This window comes from Myotis myotis, unplaced genomic scaffold, assembly GCF_014108235.1.
Source record: "Myotis myotis isolate mMyoMyo1 unplaced genomic scaffold, mMyoMyo1.p scaffold_m19_p_2, whole genome shotgun sequence".
Classification (NCBI taxonomy): Eukaryota; Metazoa; Chordata; class Mammalia; order Chiroptera; family Vespertilionidae; genus Myotis; species Myotis myotis.
In genome coordinates this window covers 129,133,717-129,147,993 of record NW_023416324.1, presented here as the reverse complement: position 1 = coordinate 129,147,993, position 14,277 = coordinate 129,133,717, and positions in this window count along the sequence as shown.

Genomic DNA, 14,277 nt, shown 5'->3' with positions numbered 1-14,277 from the left:
CTTTCAATTATAAATAAGTTCTGAGGACCCAATGCACAGCATGACTATAGTTAATCATACGGTATTATCTACTTGAGATTTGCTAAGAGTAAATCTTAAGTGTTCTCACCAGACACAGAAATAGAGTTAACTGTGTGAGATAATGGATCTGTTGTTTATCTCGATATATGTAGTCAATTATTCCTCAATAAAGCCGGGAGAAAAATAAGATGATCTTAAAACTAAGTTCTTGAGCCAGATGTTTTTCGGAAGTCATAACCTGTTGTATTTGAGAAATTTAATGTGAAACATGCTTCAAATATTCCATAACCCTGTCCAGGGGATGTAGGTAGCATCTTGTAGTCAATCATATTAACATTTATACCAAGTGGGGAAAAAAGTCTACTGTCAGATGAAATCAGATTTTGCTGCAAAGTAAATTAAGGTCAGATTAGGTTTTGTTTTGCTCTTCCAGAATATGTTAAGATAATTATTAGTTTTCTGAGTTTTTGGATTTCAAAATTGTATACATGTTAAGGCTTTGTAGATTTATCCAGACCTTCATGGTGACTAAGCATGACATCTAGTGGTGGATATGTTGATCTGCATACATGTAAACATTTGTTAATGGTTGTAATCCTTGTAAAAGTTAAATTTAAGAAATTAAGTATTTTGTGTCTGGAGATATAAATATAGATAAGAAAAATTCCCCTATATACACATGAATTCTTATTCTACTAGTGGGTGGAGTCAGGACACATTCTGTCAATACAATATGATCAGTGTCATGAAAGAAGATAGTGAAGTAAAGGAATAAGATGGTTTCTACTAAGAAAGAATCATTGCAAGAAACAATAATTGATACAGATATGGCATTTAATACAAACTAAAGTTAAAATAGGCTAAGGGGAATAACTCATGCTTCATATATAGTAACATCCTGAATGCCAATGGTAAATATGTTCGCTTATTTCTACTTGTGAAATTCTATCTAGTTTAATTCAATTGTTCTTTATTATCAACCCTTAATAGAAAATAAAATTAAAACCACATAGTATAACCTATATTTATGAAACAATCTCAGATTTTTTGGAAATAGAAAACTGTCATTTAGAAAATAATAATAGAAAGCAATATTTTAATATTTAAATATTTGCAACCAATTATTTAAGCTTTAAAATGGTCAATAATCCAGGCATGAGGATTATTAAGACTCAATTAAAAAGGTAGCCATATTATTGCATCATAAAAATTTATCTTCAAGCATTTTCTCTACTGATAAATACTATAAATTCTTATCTTATAATTTGTCATATAGCTGCACCCTTTTTTCACTTTATTTGCTACCACTCTTGAGATTTATTTTACTATCAATTCTTTTGAAATGTTATGCTTATACATTCTGGTCCATGTTGCCCAAAATTATAGTTTTATTTTTAAATGTAAAATAATATTTCTTTTTCTGTTTGATTGAGATTCTCTCAGGTCATCACTCATGGAATACTCATTTCTCTAGTTAAATCTCTGTTTGGATCAACCCAGAATTATTCAGAGCCATTAAAATTCAACGGGTTTTTATTAATAATTTAAAAATTTGCCATGCTTCATTTTCTAGGTAATGGTCACACTATCTATATGTGGATACACACACACACACACACACACACACACACACACACACACACACACCCCACAACAAATGCAACTTTAATTTGATCAAAGAATATTCACATTTCCTAGATTTACTAGAGTTTGATATTTCTAATCTGTTTCTTCTTTTTTATTTTCCTTTCTTTTGCTTTTATTTTTATTTGCTTGTTTAATGCCACTCACAGCCCTCTCTGTTGATTTCATGATCCACTAATAGATCTTGATTTGGAAAATATTGCTATAGAAGAAATACTAATTTTCTTGGAAAGGTTATATATTGAAACAACATACTTGGTTAATAAGAAAAACTATGTGTGGCATACAGACAGTTACCATTTGGGGTTCAAAATGGAGAGTTCAGAGAGAGGCTTTTGGAGAAAATAAGTCTTGACTTTACCTTGAAGGATGGCTGAGGACTGGATGTATGGGGAGTGGGGCAGCATCACAGGAAGGAGCAAGCTCTTTTGCGTGAAGATGAGTTAGATTTAATTGGTATGTACAGCGCACCAAAAGCAGCTCAGTCTAGATGAGCATAAAGAAATCCAGTGAGACAGGATATAAATTATGACCACAACAATTTTTTACTGCTTTTTCAGTTATTGGGACTTTGAAACGTATTATTGAATTTACATCTACTCACTCGATGTGGAAGGTATCTTTAACCTCATCCTATATAATAAAACCCTAATATGCAAATCAACTGACCAGTGGAATGACAGGTCGCTATGACACGCTCTGACCACCAGGGGGCAGACACTCAATGCAGGAGCTTCCCCCTGGTGGTCAGTGCACTCCCACAGGGGGAGCATCGCTCAGCCAGAAGCAGGGCTCATGGCTGGTGAACGCAGTGTGGTGGCGGGAGCCTCTCCCGCCTCTGCAGCAGTGTTAAGGACCCCTCAGGGGATATCTGAGTGCAGGGAGCAGGCCTAAACTGGCAGTCAGACATCCCCTGAGGGCTCTCGAACTGCAAGAGGGTGCAGGCCAGGCTGAAGGACTCCCCTCCTCCACCCCCCAGTGCATGAATGTCATGCACCGAGCCTCTAGTTTTATATAAAGTAGTAATAAGAGATTTAGAAGTTAAGTGACTTGGCCTGGATCTCAGACCTAGTTAGAAACTGTTGTTTAAGACCAATTCTCTGATCCTAATGCCTATAATTTTAACTACTAAAATAGAGGCAGATTAATTAGGAAAAATAAGCTATTTTGTAGAAGAATATGAAATCCTGAGATCAGTAGTGTAGATTTTTATTTTATAGGCAACAAGGATTATTATAAAATCACAGAATAATGTAAAAAATATATTTAAAATATTAACTGATTAATTAGATTATTTTATCACAGAATAATGTAAAAAAATATATTTAAAATATTAACTGATTAGAATGATGAACTATGGAAGTGATTTTCAACTGGTGTGCCACTAGAAATTTTAAAACATGCAATACCTGACTATTCAGTCAGGGACACTGACCTCTTTTCCCTGATATTATCAAATGAAAACATGACAACAGCCAACACAATAACCTCAGTGTAAATGAATCAAAATTATACATTTTTTTTGGTCAATTGGCAACAAATAATATTTTTGGTGTGCCACAGAATTTTAGTAATTTATGTGTCCCATGAAATTAAAAAGGTTAAAAATTGCTGAATTGACTATGACTCTAATGTTATTAAGGCATTATTAGATATTCTGGGGTTATGATGATAAGGATTAGACTATAGTTCCCAAAAAGTCATGGATGATCAAAGCACTATCAAGAGCATTACCCAGCCAGAACTGGCTACAAGAAGAAAGAAAAATTACTAGACATTTTAAGTTTTATTTTGGGCTAAAGATAGGTTGTAGTAGCTGGGATATGAAGCCTTAAATTTCTAATTCCCATATTTTGAATTATATATATACTATTAGAACCAAAACCAGAGAAAGAAATTCAAGCTTACAGTTTTTGCTTAAAATTGAAAATTACATCAAATTTCAAAGATAAAAAGTATTAGTTTTTTAAATTACATAGATAATATCTGCTGTATAGTAGTCTTAATAAATATTTGAATGAACAAATTAGTATTTAAATTTTTTAATTTTTAATTTTTAATAATTAACAAAAATGATAGAAAAATTCACATTCCCACAAAATTCAAAATGTGAATAATTTACTTTAATTAAAAATATGTTCATCTTGCCCAGCAGTGTGGCTCAGTGGTTGAGCATCGGCCCTTGTACCAACAGATCAAGGGTTCGATTCCTGGTCAGGGCACATGCCTGGGTTGTGGGCTCAATCCCCAGAAGGGGATATGTAGGAGGCAGCCAATCAATGCTGATGTTTCACTTTCATTGATGTTTCTATCTCTCTCCCTCAAATCAATAAAAACATATGTTTTTAAATATGTTAATTTTGATGTAGTCCCATTGGTTTATTTTTTTCCTTCATTTCCCTTGTCTTAAGAGATGCATCAGCAAGGATATTGCTAAGAGTGATATCTGATATTTTCCTGCCTATGGTTTATTCTAAGATTTTTATAGTTTCACAACTTACATTTAAGTCTTTTATCCATTTTAGTTTGTTCTTGTGTATGGTGTAAATTGGTGGTCTAGTTTCATATTTTGCATGTATCTGTCCAATTTTCCCAACACCATTTATTGAAAAGACTGTCTTTATTCCATTGTGTGTTCTTGCCATCTTTGTCAAATATTAATTGGGCGTAATGGCTTGGTTCAATTTATGGGTTCTCTGTTCTGTTCCCTTGATCCTTATGCTTCTTCTTGTGTCAGTATCGGGCTGTTTTTATGACAATGGCTTAGAAGTATAATTTGATAAAAAAAAAAAACAAAAAACTTCTGAACAGCAAAAGAAACCATCTACAAAATAAAAAGGGATCCCACCGTATGGGAGAACATATTTGCCAATGATACATCTGATAAAGGGTTAATTTCTAAAATATATAGAGTACTCATACAACTTAACAAAAGGAAGACAAACAATTCAATTTAAAAAATGGCAAAGGACCTAAATAGGCACTTCTCTAAAGAGCACATACAGATGTCCAACAGAAAGGAAAAAATTCTCAATTACTAATTATCAGAGAGATGCAAATTGAAATGACAATGAGGTATTGCCTCACACCTGCCAGAATGGCTACCAGCAACAAATCAACAAGTGCTGGTGAGGGTGTAGAGAAAAGGGACCCTAGTACACTGCTGGTGGGAATGAAGATTGGTGCAGCCATTCTGGAAAACAATATGAAGTTTCCTCAAAAAAATAAAAATGGAACTGCCATTTGACCCAGTGATCCCACTTCTAGGAATATATCCTAAGAATCCCAAAGCACCAATCAGAAAAAAACATGTTCCTAGCAGCACCATTTACAATAGCTAAGATCTGAAAACAGCCCACGTGCCCATCAGCAGATGAGTGGATTAGAAAACTGTGGTACATCTACACAATGGAGTACTATGCAGCAACAAAAAATGAAGGATCTCTTACCCTTTGAGACAGTATGGAGGGACCTGGAGAGTATTACGCTAAGCAAAATAAGCCAGTCAGAGAAAGACAAGTATCACACAATTTCACTCATATGTGGAATATAATGAATAAAATAAATTGATGAATAAAATAGATCCAGAGACATAGAAGCATGGATCAGACTGATGAATCTCAGAAGGAAGGTGGGGTTTGGGAGTTCAGAAAGAAATTAACCAAAGAACATATATGCATATATACTATAATCCATGGACCAAAACAATAGTGCCATGAAGGCCTGGGGGGGGGGGGTGTATATGGGGTGGAGGGTGTCTGTGGGGAAAGGGGAACATCTGTAATACTTTCAACAATAAAGATAAATTTTAAACAATAAAAATATGTTGTTAATCTATCTCAGTATAACTACAATATGGTTGTGGGTATTTCTACAATATGCTTCCCACAAAATGTGAAATCAGTAAAAAGAGAGGAACGGAAAGAAGCATAAATCTTAAATAAAAATTCCCAAGAAAAAAGAAGACTTTTCTTGACTTACTTCTTGAGAAGGCTTAGGAATAATGAAGATACTTCAAAAAAAGGGGGGGGAGGTGGCGGTTAAGTGCATCTCACTCGATTGACAGACCATTAATTTCTTATGAATCCTTTCCAACGGCCTTGATGAAAAGATCCTTTCAAAATATGGACATTTTTATTTCTTGGGGAAAGAATCTTTTGGATTCTTGGAATTTTGGCTAAAAATGCTGCTTTGATTATTAATTTTCACTGCCTTTGTGAGCAATGAATTCAAGATGACACAGATTTGGAATTTGATTGATTTTTATTTCCATTATGGAAACAGAACATTTTTTTCTGATGATAGCAGACTATTAAATTAAAAATGACTGATAATTTCTGAAAATTCAGACCTAGATCTCTTGCTCCTACTTCTGCCATATTCAAGTTAAATAGCTGTTCTCTGAATTAAAACATTCCATTCATTTTACTACCATGTTTCCCCCATTTTTTTTTGCCTATTGAAATTTTAATATAATTATGCCTCAAGAACATAATGGAAGGTATTTATGAAGCTCTTTTTGGATGTCATCTCTAGACTTACAACAGCTTTCAAACTGATCTCCTTTCCAAATTCTTCTTCCATTCAAATCTGTTCTCATTGTCATCTGCTATCTAGAGAGTAAGAATTTGGAAATGAGCCTTGAAGAATATCCAGTTAAAAGGCAGAAAAAGAAGAAAGGAGCCAGGGTGGTGAGATCAGTAAAGATCTAAAAGGAAACCATAAATTGATAAATAATCCAGGGAAGGAAGGCATTTCTAATAGTCTGTGACACTAAAAATGTCATGCACCTTGGATGAGGAAAGAGCACTAAGTTCAACAGTCTGGGAACTGGAGCCAGACTGCTAAGAGATGAGAAATGTGTCTTCATTCCGACCATACTTCCTTGGTACAGATCTTCGTAACCTTCTATGTTTTATTAAAATTACTAGAGGCCCGGTGCACAAAAATTTGTGCACTCGGGGGGAAGGGGGGTCCCTCAGCCTGGCCTGTGCCCTCTCGCAGTCTGGGACCCCTCGGGAGATAACGCCCTGCTGGCTTAGGCCTGCTCCCGGGTGGCAGAGGGCAGGCCCAATCCCTAGGTGCAGCCCCTGGTCAGGCTCAGAGCAGGGCCGATTGGGGTGTTGGGGCGCCGCCCCCTGTCACACTCAAGGCAGGGTTGATGGGGAGGTTGCGGCGCCAACACCTGTCACGCACAGAGCAGGGCCAATCCGGGGGTTGGGGCGCTGCCGCTTGTCACTCACAGAGTAGTGCCCAGCAGGGGGGTTGGGGCTCCTTACCCTGTCACGCACAGAGCAGGGTCGATCAGGGGGTTGGGGAGCTCCCCCCTGTCATATACAGAGCAGGGCCCATCAGGGGGGTTGGGGAGCTCCCCCCTGTCACGCACAGAGCAGGGTCGATCAGGGGTTTAGGGAGCTCCCCCCGTCACACACAGAGCAGGGTGGATCAGGGGGTTGGGACGCCGCCACTGTCACACTCAGGGCAGGGCCGATGGGGAGGTTATGGCTCTACCCCATCACACGCAGAGCACGGCGCGTGGGGGGGGGGGGGGGTTGTGGCGCCGCCCTCTATCACCCACAGAGCAGGGCTGATCAGGGGGTTGGGGAGCTCCCCCTATCAGTCACAGAGCAGGGCTGATCAGGGGGTTGGGGCCCCTTCCTCTGTCACGAACAGAGCAGAGCGGATAGGGAGGTTGTGGCCCTAGCCCCTGTCACACACAGAGCCACAGGGTGATCAGGGGTTTTGGGCGCTGCCCCCAGTCACGCTGATCCCGGTGCTGGGAGGCCTCTCGCCTCCACTGATCCCGGTGCTGGGAGGCATATTACCCTTTTACTATATAGGATAGAGGCCTGGTGCATGGGTGGGGCTGGCTGGTTTGCCCTGAAGGGTGTCCTGGATCAGGGTGGGGGTCCCCACTGGGGTGCCTGGCCAGCCTGGGCAAGGGGATGATGGCTGTTTGCAGCTGGTCACACACACTTTAGGATGGGGGTCCCCACTGGGGTGCCTGGCCAGCCTGGATGAGGGGATGATGGCTGTTTGCAGCTGGTCACACACCCTTCAGGGTGGGGGTCCCCACTGGGGTGCCTGGCCAGTCTGGGTGAGGGGCTGAGGGCTGTTTTCAGGCTGGCGGGTGACGGAAGCTCCCAACCACTCCTTTTTTTCTTTTTCTTTTTTTAATTCTGGGCCAGCTTTAGCTCTGAGGCTCCAGCTTTTAGGCCTCCGCTGCTGAAAGTGGGTATCTGGTTTGTTTCGGTTCAAAACAATGTATAACTCCAGCTCTGACTCCAGCTCTGAGATCCCAGCTCGCTGAAAGCTGGTTTCTGGGTTTTTTTTTAGCTTCTATATTTGTTAAAATGTTTCAAACTGCAGGCTCAGAGGCCTGCAAGGCAGGCGGGAAACGTTGGTTTCCTCAGTCACTGAAGCAAGCAAGCCTCATGTTAGCTTCAAGCTGCCTGGCTGCCGGCCGCCATCTTGGCTGACAGTTAATTTGCATATCTCCCTGATTAGCCAATGGGCAGGGTAGCGGTCGTACACCAATTACCATGTTTCTCTTTTATTAGGTAGGATCTGTTCACAACTTTCTCTCTATGAGACTATGAAAGCTGTATGAAAAGTCCACCTGTTATTTACTTTTGTATGCCTAGTGTGTGACATAACATATATGCATTTTATTTGGATTTATATTAATTTCAGGTTACTTCTTTTTTACTCTCTTGGACACACACTCACTTTGTCCCAATAATGATCCTCACACCCAAAACACTGAATAGGTTGTGCAAGGTAGAGCAGGGCATATTCAGCACAGCTCAGAGGCTGTGGCAACTCTTATTCCTTATTCCCTGTCCTGATTTTTTTATTTTTCACCACTGCGACCAAATGCCTAATTGCAAGTTCAGTGAAATATACAATAATATTTTTATTACGTCTGTCCTTATTCATTAGTTTGGATTAAAATTTTATTTCATTTGTAGAACTGTCAAAACTATAAATTTAACCAATATTTTAAGACCTTACTAAGTTTGTTGTTGTTGTTAATCCTCGCCAGAGGATATTTTTCCATTGATTTTTAGGGAGAGTGGAAGAGAGAGGGAGAGACAGAGAGAAACATTGATCTGAGAGAAACATATTGATTGGTTGATTGGTTGCCTCCTGCACAAGCCCTGACCAGGGACCCGGCCTGGGGAGGAGCTTGCAACCAAGGTACATGTCCTTGACCGGAATCAAACCTGGGACCCTTTGGTCTGCAGGTTGATGCTCTATCCACTGAGCCAAACTGGCTAGGGCAAGACCTTAATCTTAAAAAAAAAAATTTTCCACTCATCCATGAAGTAATACAATGTTATTCAACACTTCTGTAATTGAAATACTTGTTTATAATAATTTTATAAAGAATTAAAAACTAAATATAAGTTGGCTAAAATCATAATGAAGAAGGGAGTAAAATATTCTACAAAGTATCTGTTTTAGAGTTGAAGTAATCAAGCATAATCATCCAAAACCATTAGTTCAATAGAGAAAAAGAAGGAAGGAAAGGAAATGGAAGTTAGGTCCGAATGGGAGAGAAATAATTTTAGATGAGGGGATCTTTTCCAGTTCCTTCGGTGTATAATTTTTGTAAAGTGTGATACAGGCTTCATCCATTTTCCTTCTCAAATTATTTATCACAACTTAAAATAAAATTTAAAAAGATTTTTCATTTAGATACAAAGATTTTCTTCTTTTTCCTTCTTTGAAAATTCTGATTAATAAAAGAGTTGCAATTTTATAGTGTTACTCTTTTTTTTCACCTACATTCAAGGTAAGGTGGCTTTATTAAAGGCAACTCCATGTCACTGTTCTACTTCACCTCCTCCTGCCGAGGTCTAGGCCTCTCCTTCTCCTTCTCCTTCTCCTTCTCCTTCTCCTTCTCCTTCTCCTTCTCCTTCTCCTTCTCCTTCTCCTTCTCCTTCTCCTTCTCCTTCTCCTTCTCCTTCTCCTCCTCCTCCTCCTCCTCCTCCTCCTCCTCCTCCTCCTCCTCCTCCTCCTTCTTCTCCTTCTTCTTCTTCTTCTTCTTCTTCTTCTTCTTCTTCTTCTTCTTCTTCTTCTTCTTCTCCTTCTTCTTCTTAATTCTTCAGGGTTTGAAAGAAAAGAAATGGTAGACAAATGTGACAAGTTTACCATCAATAACCCACTCCTGACACACCTCACCAAATTATTTTAGAGGGCATATGTCCTAATTTTGTAAACAAAATAATTTAAAATTATTTTTCAACCATTTATTATCAATTTTTTAAGGACTTGTCTGCTTATTCTGTTATTAGATACTAGAGGCCCGGTGCACAAAAATTTGTGCACTGGAGGGGCGGTCCCTCAGCCCAGCTTGCCCCCTATCACTTACTGGGAGCCCTCAGGGGATGTCCTACTCCCTGCTCCCTGCTCCCCTTGGGGAGCGGGCCTAAGCCACAGTCTGGCCTCCCTTTTTGGGAGGCGACCGGGCTGGTCAGGGGAAGGCATCAGCCCCATCACCCTGCTCCTGCAGCCACTGCCAGTCACCGCAGCCGCCAAGGTGTTTTCATCAACACGGACTCCAGTCCCTTTACCGTGAAAAAATGACAACTTTCTTTAGGCATTTTCAAGATGTGTCTTTCATAGGATATGACATTTCTTTATTATATTTTTTATCCTCACCTGAGGATATGTTTCCATTGATTTTTAGAGAATGTGGAAGAGAAAGTGAAAGACAGAGAGTAACATCGAAGTGAGAGGAACACTTTGATTGGTTGCCTCCTGCATGAGCCCTGACCTGGGCCCTGGCCAGGGAGGAGCCTGCAACCTAGGTACATGCCCTTAGTCAGAATTGAACCCAGTCCCAGCAGTGGGCAGGCCGAGGCATTATCCACTGAGCAAAACCAGCTAGGACAGGATATGACATTTCTTAACCCTCCAGCAGCGGACCTTCCTTTTTTTCTCCAGGAGTGTGGTAAAAAACCCTAGATCACCTATTTGGATTCCTGTTACCCAAGTTACTAAGAATATTACCAGTGGCATACAGGGAGCTAAGCCAATGAGCAGTCAGAAAAGGTGTTTCCTCTGTAGTTCACACCAATTGCCGGTATGGCCCCTGCCCAGGCCTAATGCCTCTGGCCGAGTCATTAGACCTGGGCAGGGGACCTCCAGCTCCCTCAATCGCTGGCTCTGCCCCTCTCCCCGCCATCGCCAGCTCCCTCCCTGCTCCCCACAATCACTGGCTCCGCCCCTGCACAGGCCTAATGCCTCTGGCCAATGATCTCCCACTTGGCCCTTGCCCATGATCACTGACTCCGCCCCTGCTCGCAATGGCTGGCTCTGCCCATGCCCAGGCCAAACCCTCTGACTGAGGTGTTAGGCCTGGGCAGGGGACACCCAGCTCCCCACGATCTCCTTCTCTGCCCCTGCCTAGGCCTAACTCCTCTGGCGGAAGCATTAGGCATGGACAGGGGACCCCCAGCTCCCCCCCATCACTGACTCCGCCCCTGCTCGCTGTGATTGCTGGCTCCGCACCTGCCCAGGCCTAATGCCTCTGGCCAAGGCATTAGGCCTGGGCAGAGGACCCCCAACCCCCCGCGATCTCCCGCTCTGGCCCTGCCTAGGCCTAATGCCTCTGACCTAGGCTAGGCCTGGGCAGGGGACCCCCAGCTCCCATTGCCAGCTCCGCCCCTGCTTCCGTGATCACTGGCGGGGGGCAGGCAAAAGCACCCGGTTCTCCGATCATGGGGCAGGGCAAAGGCGGCCCCCAGGGCCGCCTTTGCCCTGCCCCCTGGCTCTTGGCTACCTCCTTGGTTTCTGATCACTGGCAGTGGCAGGCGGATTCTTCCGTCCTTCCCCTTTCGCCTCCTAGCATTGCGCCTATATATGCAAATTAACCACCATCTTTGTTGGCGGTTAATTTGCATATTGCCCTGATTAGCCAATGGGAAGGGTAGCAAAGTTACAATTAATTACCATGTTTGTTTATTATTAGATAGGATATCAACAAATTTAATATTAGCATCCATAAGGAACTCACAGAATAAGTTATAGAATAAAATTATTTAATTATACCTAAAAAATAACATTAGGGAGTGACAAATATTTAAGATGCTTTAAGACTACTCTGTTACCATTCATTCCCTACCATGCTCATTTTTTTCTTACCACAAATGTTTTGAAACGTAGAATGTTTGTCACTGATTGTTACTCAGAGTTTAATTGGTTTTTCTGACCTGTTTTTTAGCTTTGATCTCAGAAAATAAGGAATTGCTTCATATCCATCATCCTTAGGAAAATTTTCATGCAAATATATATATATATATATATATATATATATATATATATATAATCTTTATAAGTGACTTTCTTTTTTATTTAATATATTTTTTATTTATTATCTGAGGTTTTACATATTTCTCCTTTTTCCCCACTTGATCTCCACCCCCCACCCCACATATACACACATACTCACCCCAGGCAAGCCCCACAGCCCCAGTGTCTGTGTCCATTGGTTGTGCTAATATGCATGCATACAAAGTCCTTTGGTTACTCTCTAACCAGCCCCCTCCCCTGCCATTTGTCTCTGGATCAATTCTTGTTCATCAAATTATGTTGATCATTATATCCCACATATGAGTGAGATCATGTGATACTCATCTTTCTCCAACTGGCTTATTTCACTTAGCATAATGCTCTCCAGTTCCATCCATGCTGCTGCAAATGGTAAAAGTTCCTTCTTTTTTTGTAGCTGCATAGTATTCCATTGTGTAGATGTACCACTGTTTTTTAATCCATTCATCTGCTGATGGGCATTTAGGCTGTTTCCAAATTTTAGCTATTGTAAATTGTGCTGCTATGAACATAGGGGTACATATATCCTTTCTGATTGGTGTTTCTGGTTTCTTGGGATATATTCCTAGACGTGGGATTACTGGGTCAAATGGGAGCTCCATTTTTAACTTTCTGAGGAAACTCCATACTGTCTTCCATAGTGGCTGCACCAGTCTGCATTCCCACCAGCAGTGCACAAGATTCCTTTTTCTCCACATCCTCGCTAGCACTTGTCCTTTGTTGATTTGTTGATGATAGCCATTCTGACAGGTGTACCTCGTTGTCGTTTTGATTTGCATCTCTCGGATGATTAGTGACTTTGAATATGTTTTCATATGTCTCTTGGCTTTCTGTATGTCCTCTTTCAAAAAGTGTCTATTTAGGTCCTTTGCCCATTTTTTGATTGGATCGTTTATATAAGTGGCTTTCTTTTAACTTCTTTGTACCGGAATCATATAATTTTCCAAGACTAATATTCTTTCAAAAATATGATAGATCATAAATGTATGATTTCTCTGAAGGTATTAAACAAGTCTGATATTTAGCTATTGTAAATATTTTCACAGAATAGAAAATGTGAAATTAAGCATTTGTCTGTAAACTCTGAATAAAAGAGTAGTGGGCATAAATATTTTGAAATATGAGACACAGAGATTATGATTTGCATGAAACACGCTCACATTCACAGGTTAGGACACCACCTGAAATGCAAATGAAGAGGTAAGTTGTTCAGCACTATTTGCCCATTACAGACTCATCAATCCCCAACATATGACTTTAAGTGTAATTTGTAATGCGAAGTGAAGGATCTTTCTTTGATATATTTAGGAAATTTTTATTAAGTACCTATTATGAACCAAGTGCTTCAGATACTTTATCTCACCAGGAATTTGAAGATAAAATGTTTTTGCCATGGAAGAACCTACATATATGCAAGATAACAATAATTACTATTTCTTAAACAGTCATGTGTGGCAGGTGACCTATCTGTATCACATAGAATTCTCACATAAATCATAGAATATGAATATTATTAACCTCAAAAGGACATTAAAATTCAGAAAGACTATCTACCCTGTCAAAGGCCACACAGGCAAAATGCTACACTAAGTCTATCTTTACTCCAGAACTTGTGTTTTTGCCACTGAACAGAACTTTCTGCACATTCTACTCTTCTAATAACAAGACAGACAACAAACTTGTAAGTCGCTTAATTTCTAGTGTCCTTATTTTCTTACATATTCCTATGGAAGTTGGTTTGGATAGTTCCGCAAGTCCTGTCCAGTTCTCGAGTTTTGGACACTTGCCACATTAACTGTTGTTTTACCAACACAAGGCACTGTTGTATAGTTATGATTTATACTCGTTGGTTTTCTGTAGTTATTTACCTGGAGCTATTCTATGAACTGTGGTCTACTCCCTACAGAATAGGGACTCTTTTCAACTTGGCAGAAAAAATACTCTTCAAAGACAGACTGAGGGCTTACTTTGCCATCCTGATAAGGATGTTGAATAAAACCCTTGAGAAAAAATTAATTCTAAAAGAGCCCACAATATGAGAAATTTGGGGATTTTTCCTTCCTATTAATACTGTACCTGTCCTGGGGCCCCTAGGGAGACAAGTGCATAGTAGTACTATTCAAAACATCTTCAGAGGATATACATTTAAACTAAAGGATCAGAGAGCAGGTGGGAACCAGCAGAAGAAAGTTCTTCATTATACAAAACCAAGTGACAAAATTGCCTAAGGGCAAATGGCATAGAAGGTACCAGGACCGCAGTCATACTTCCCAT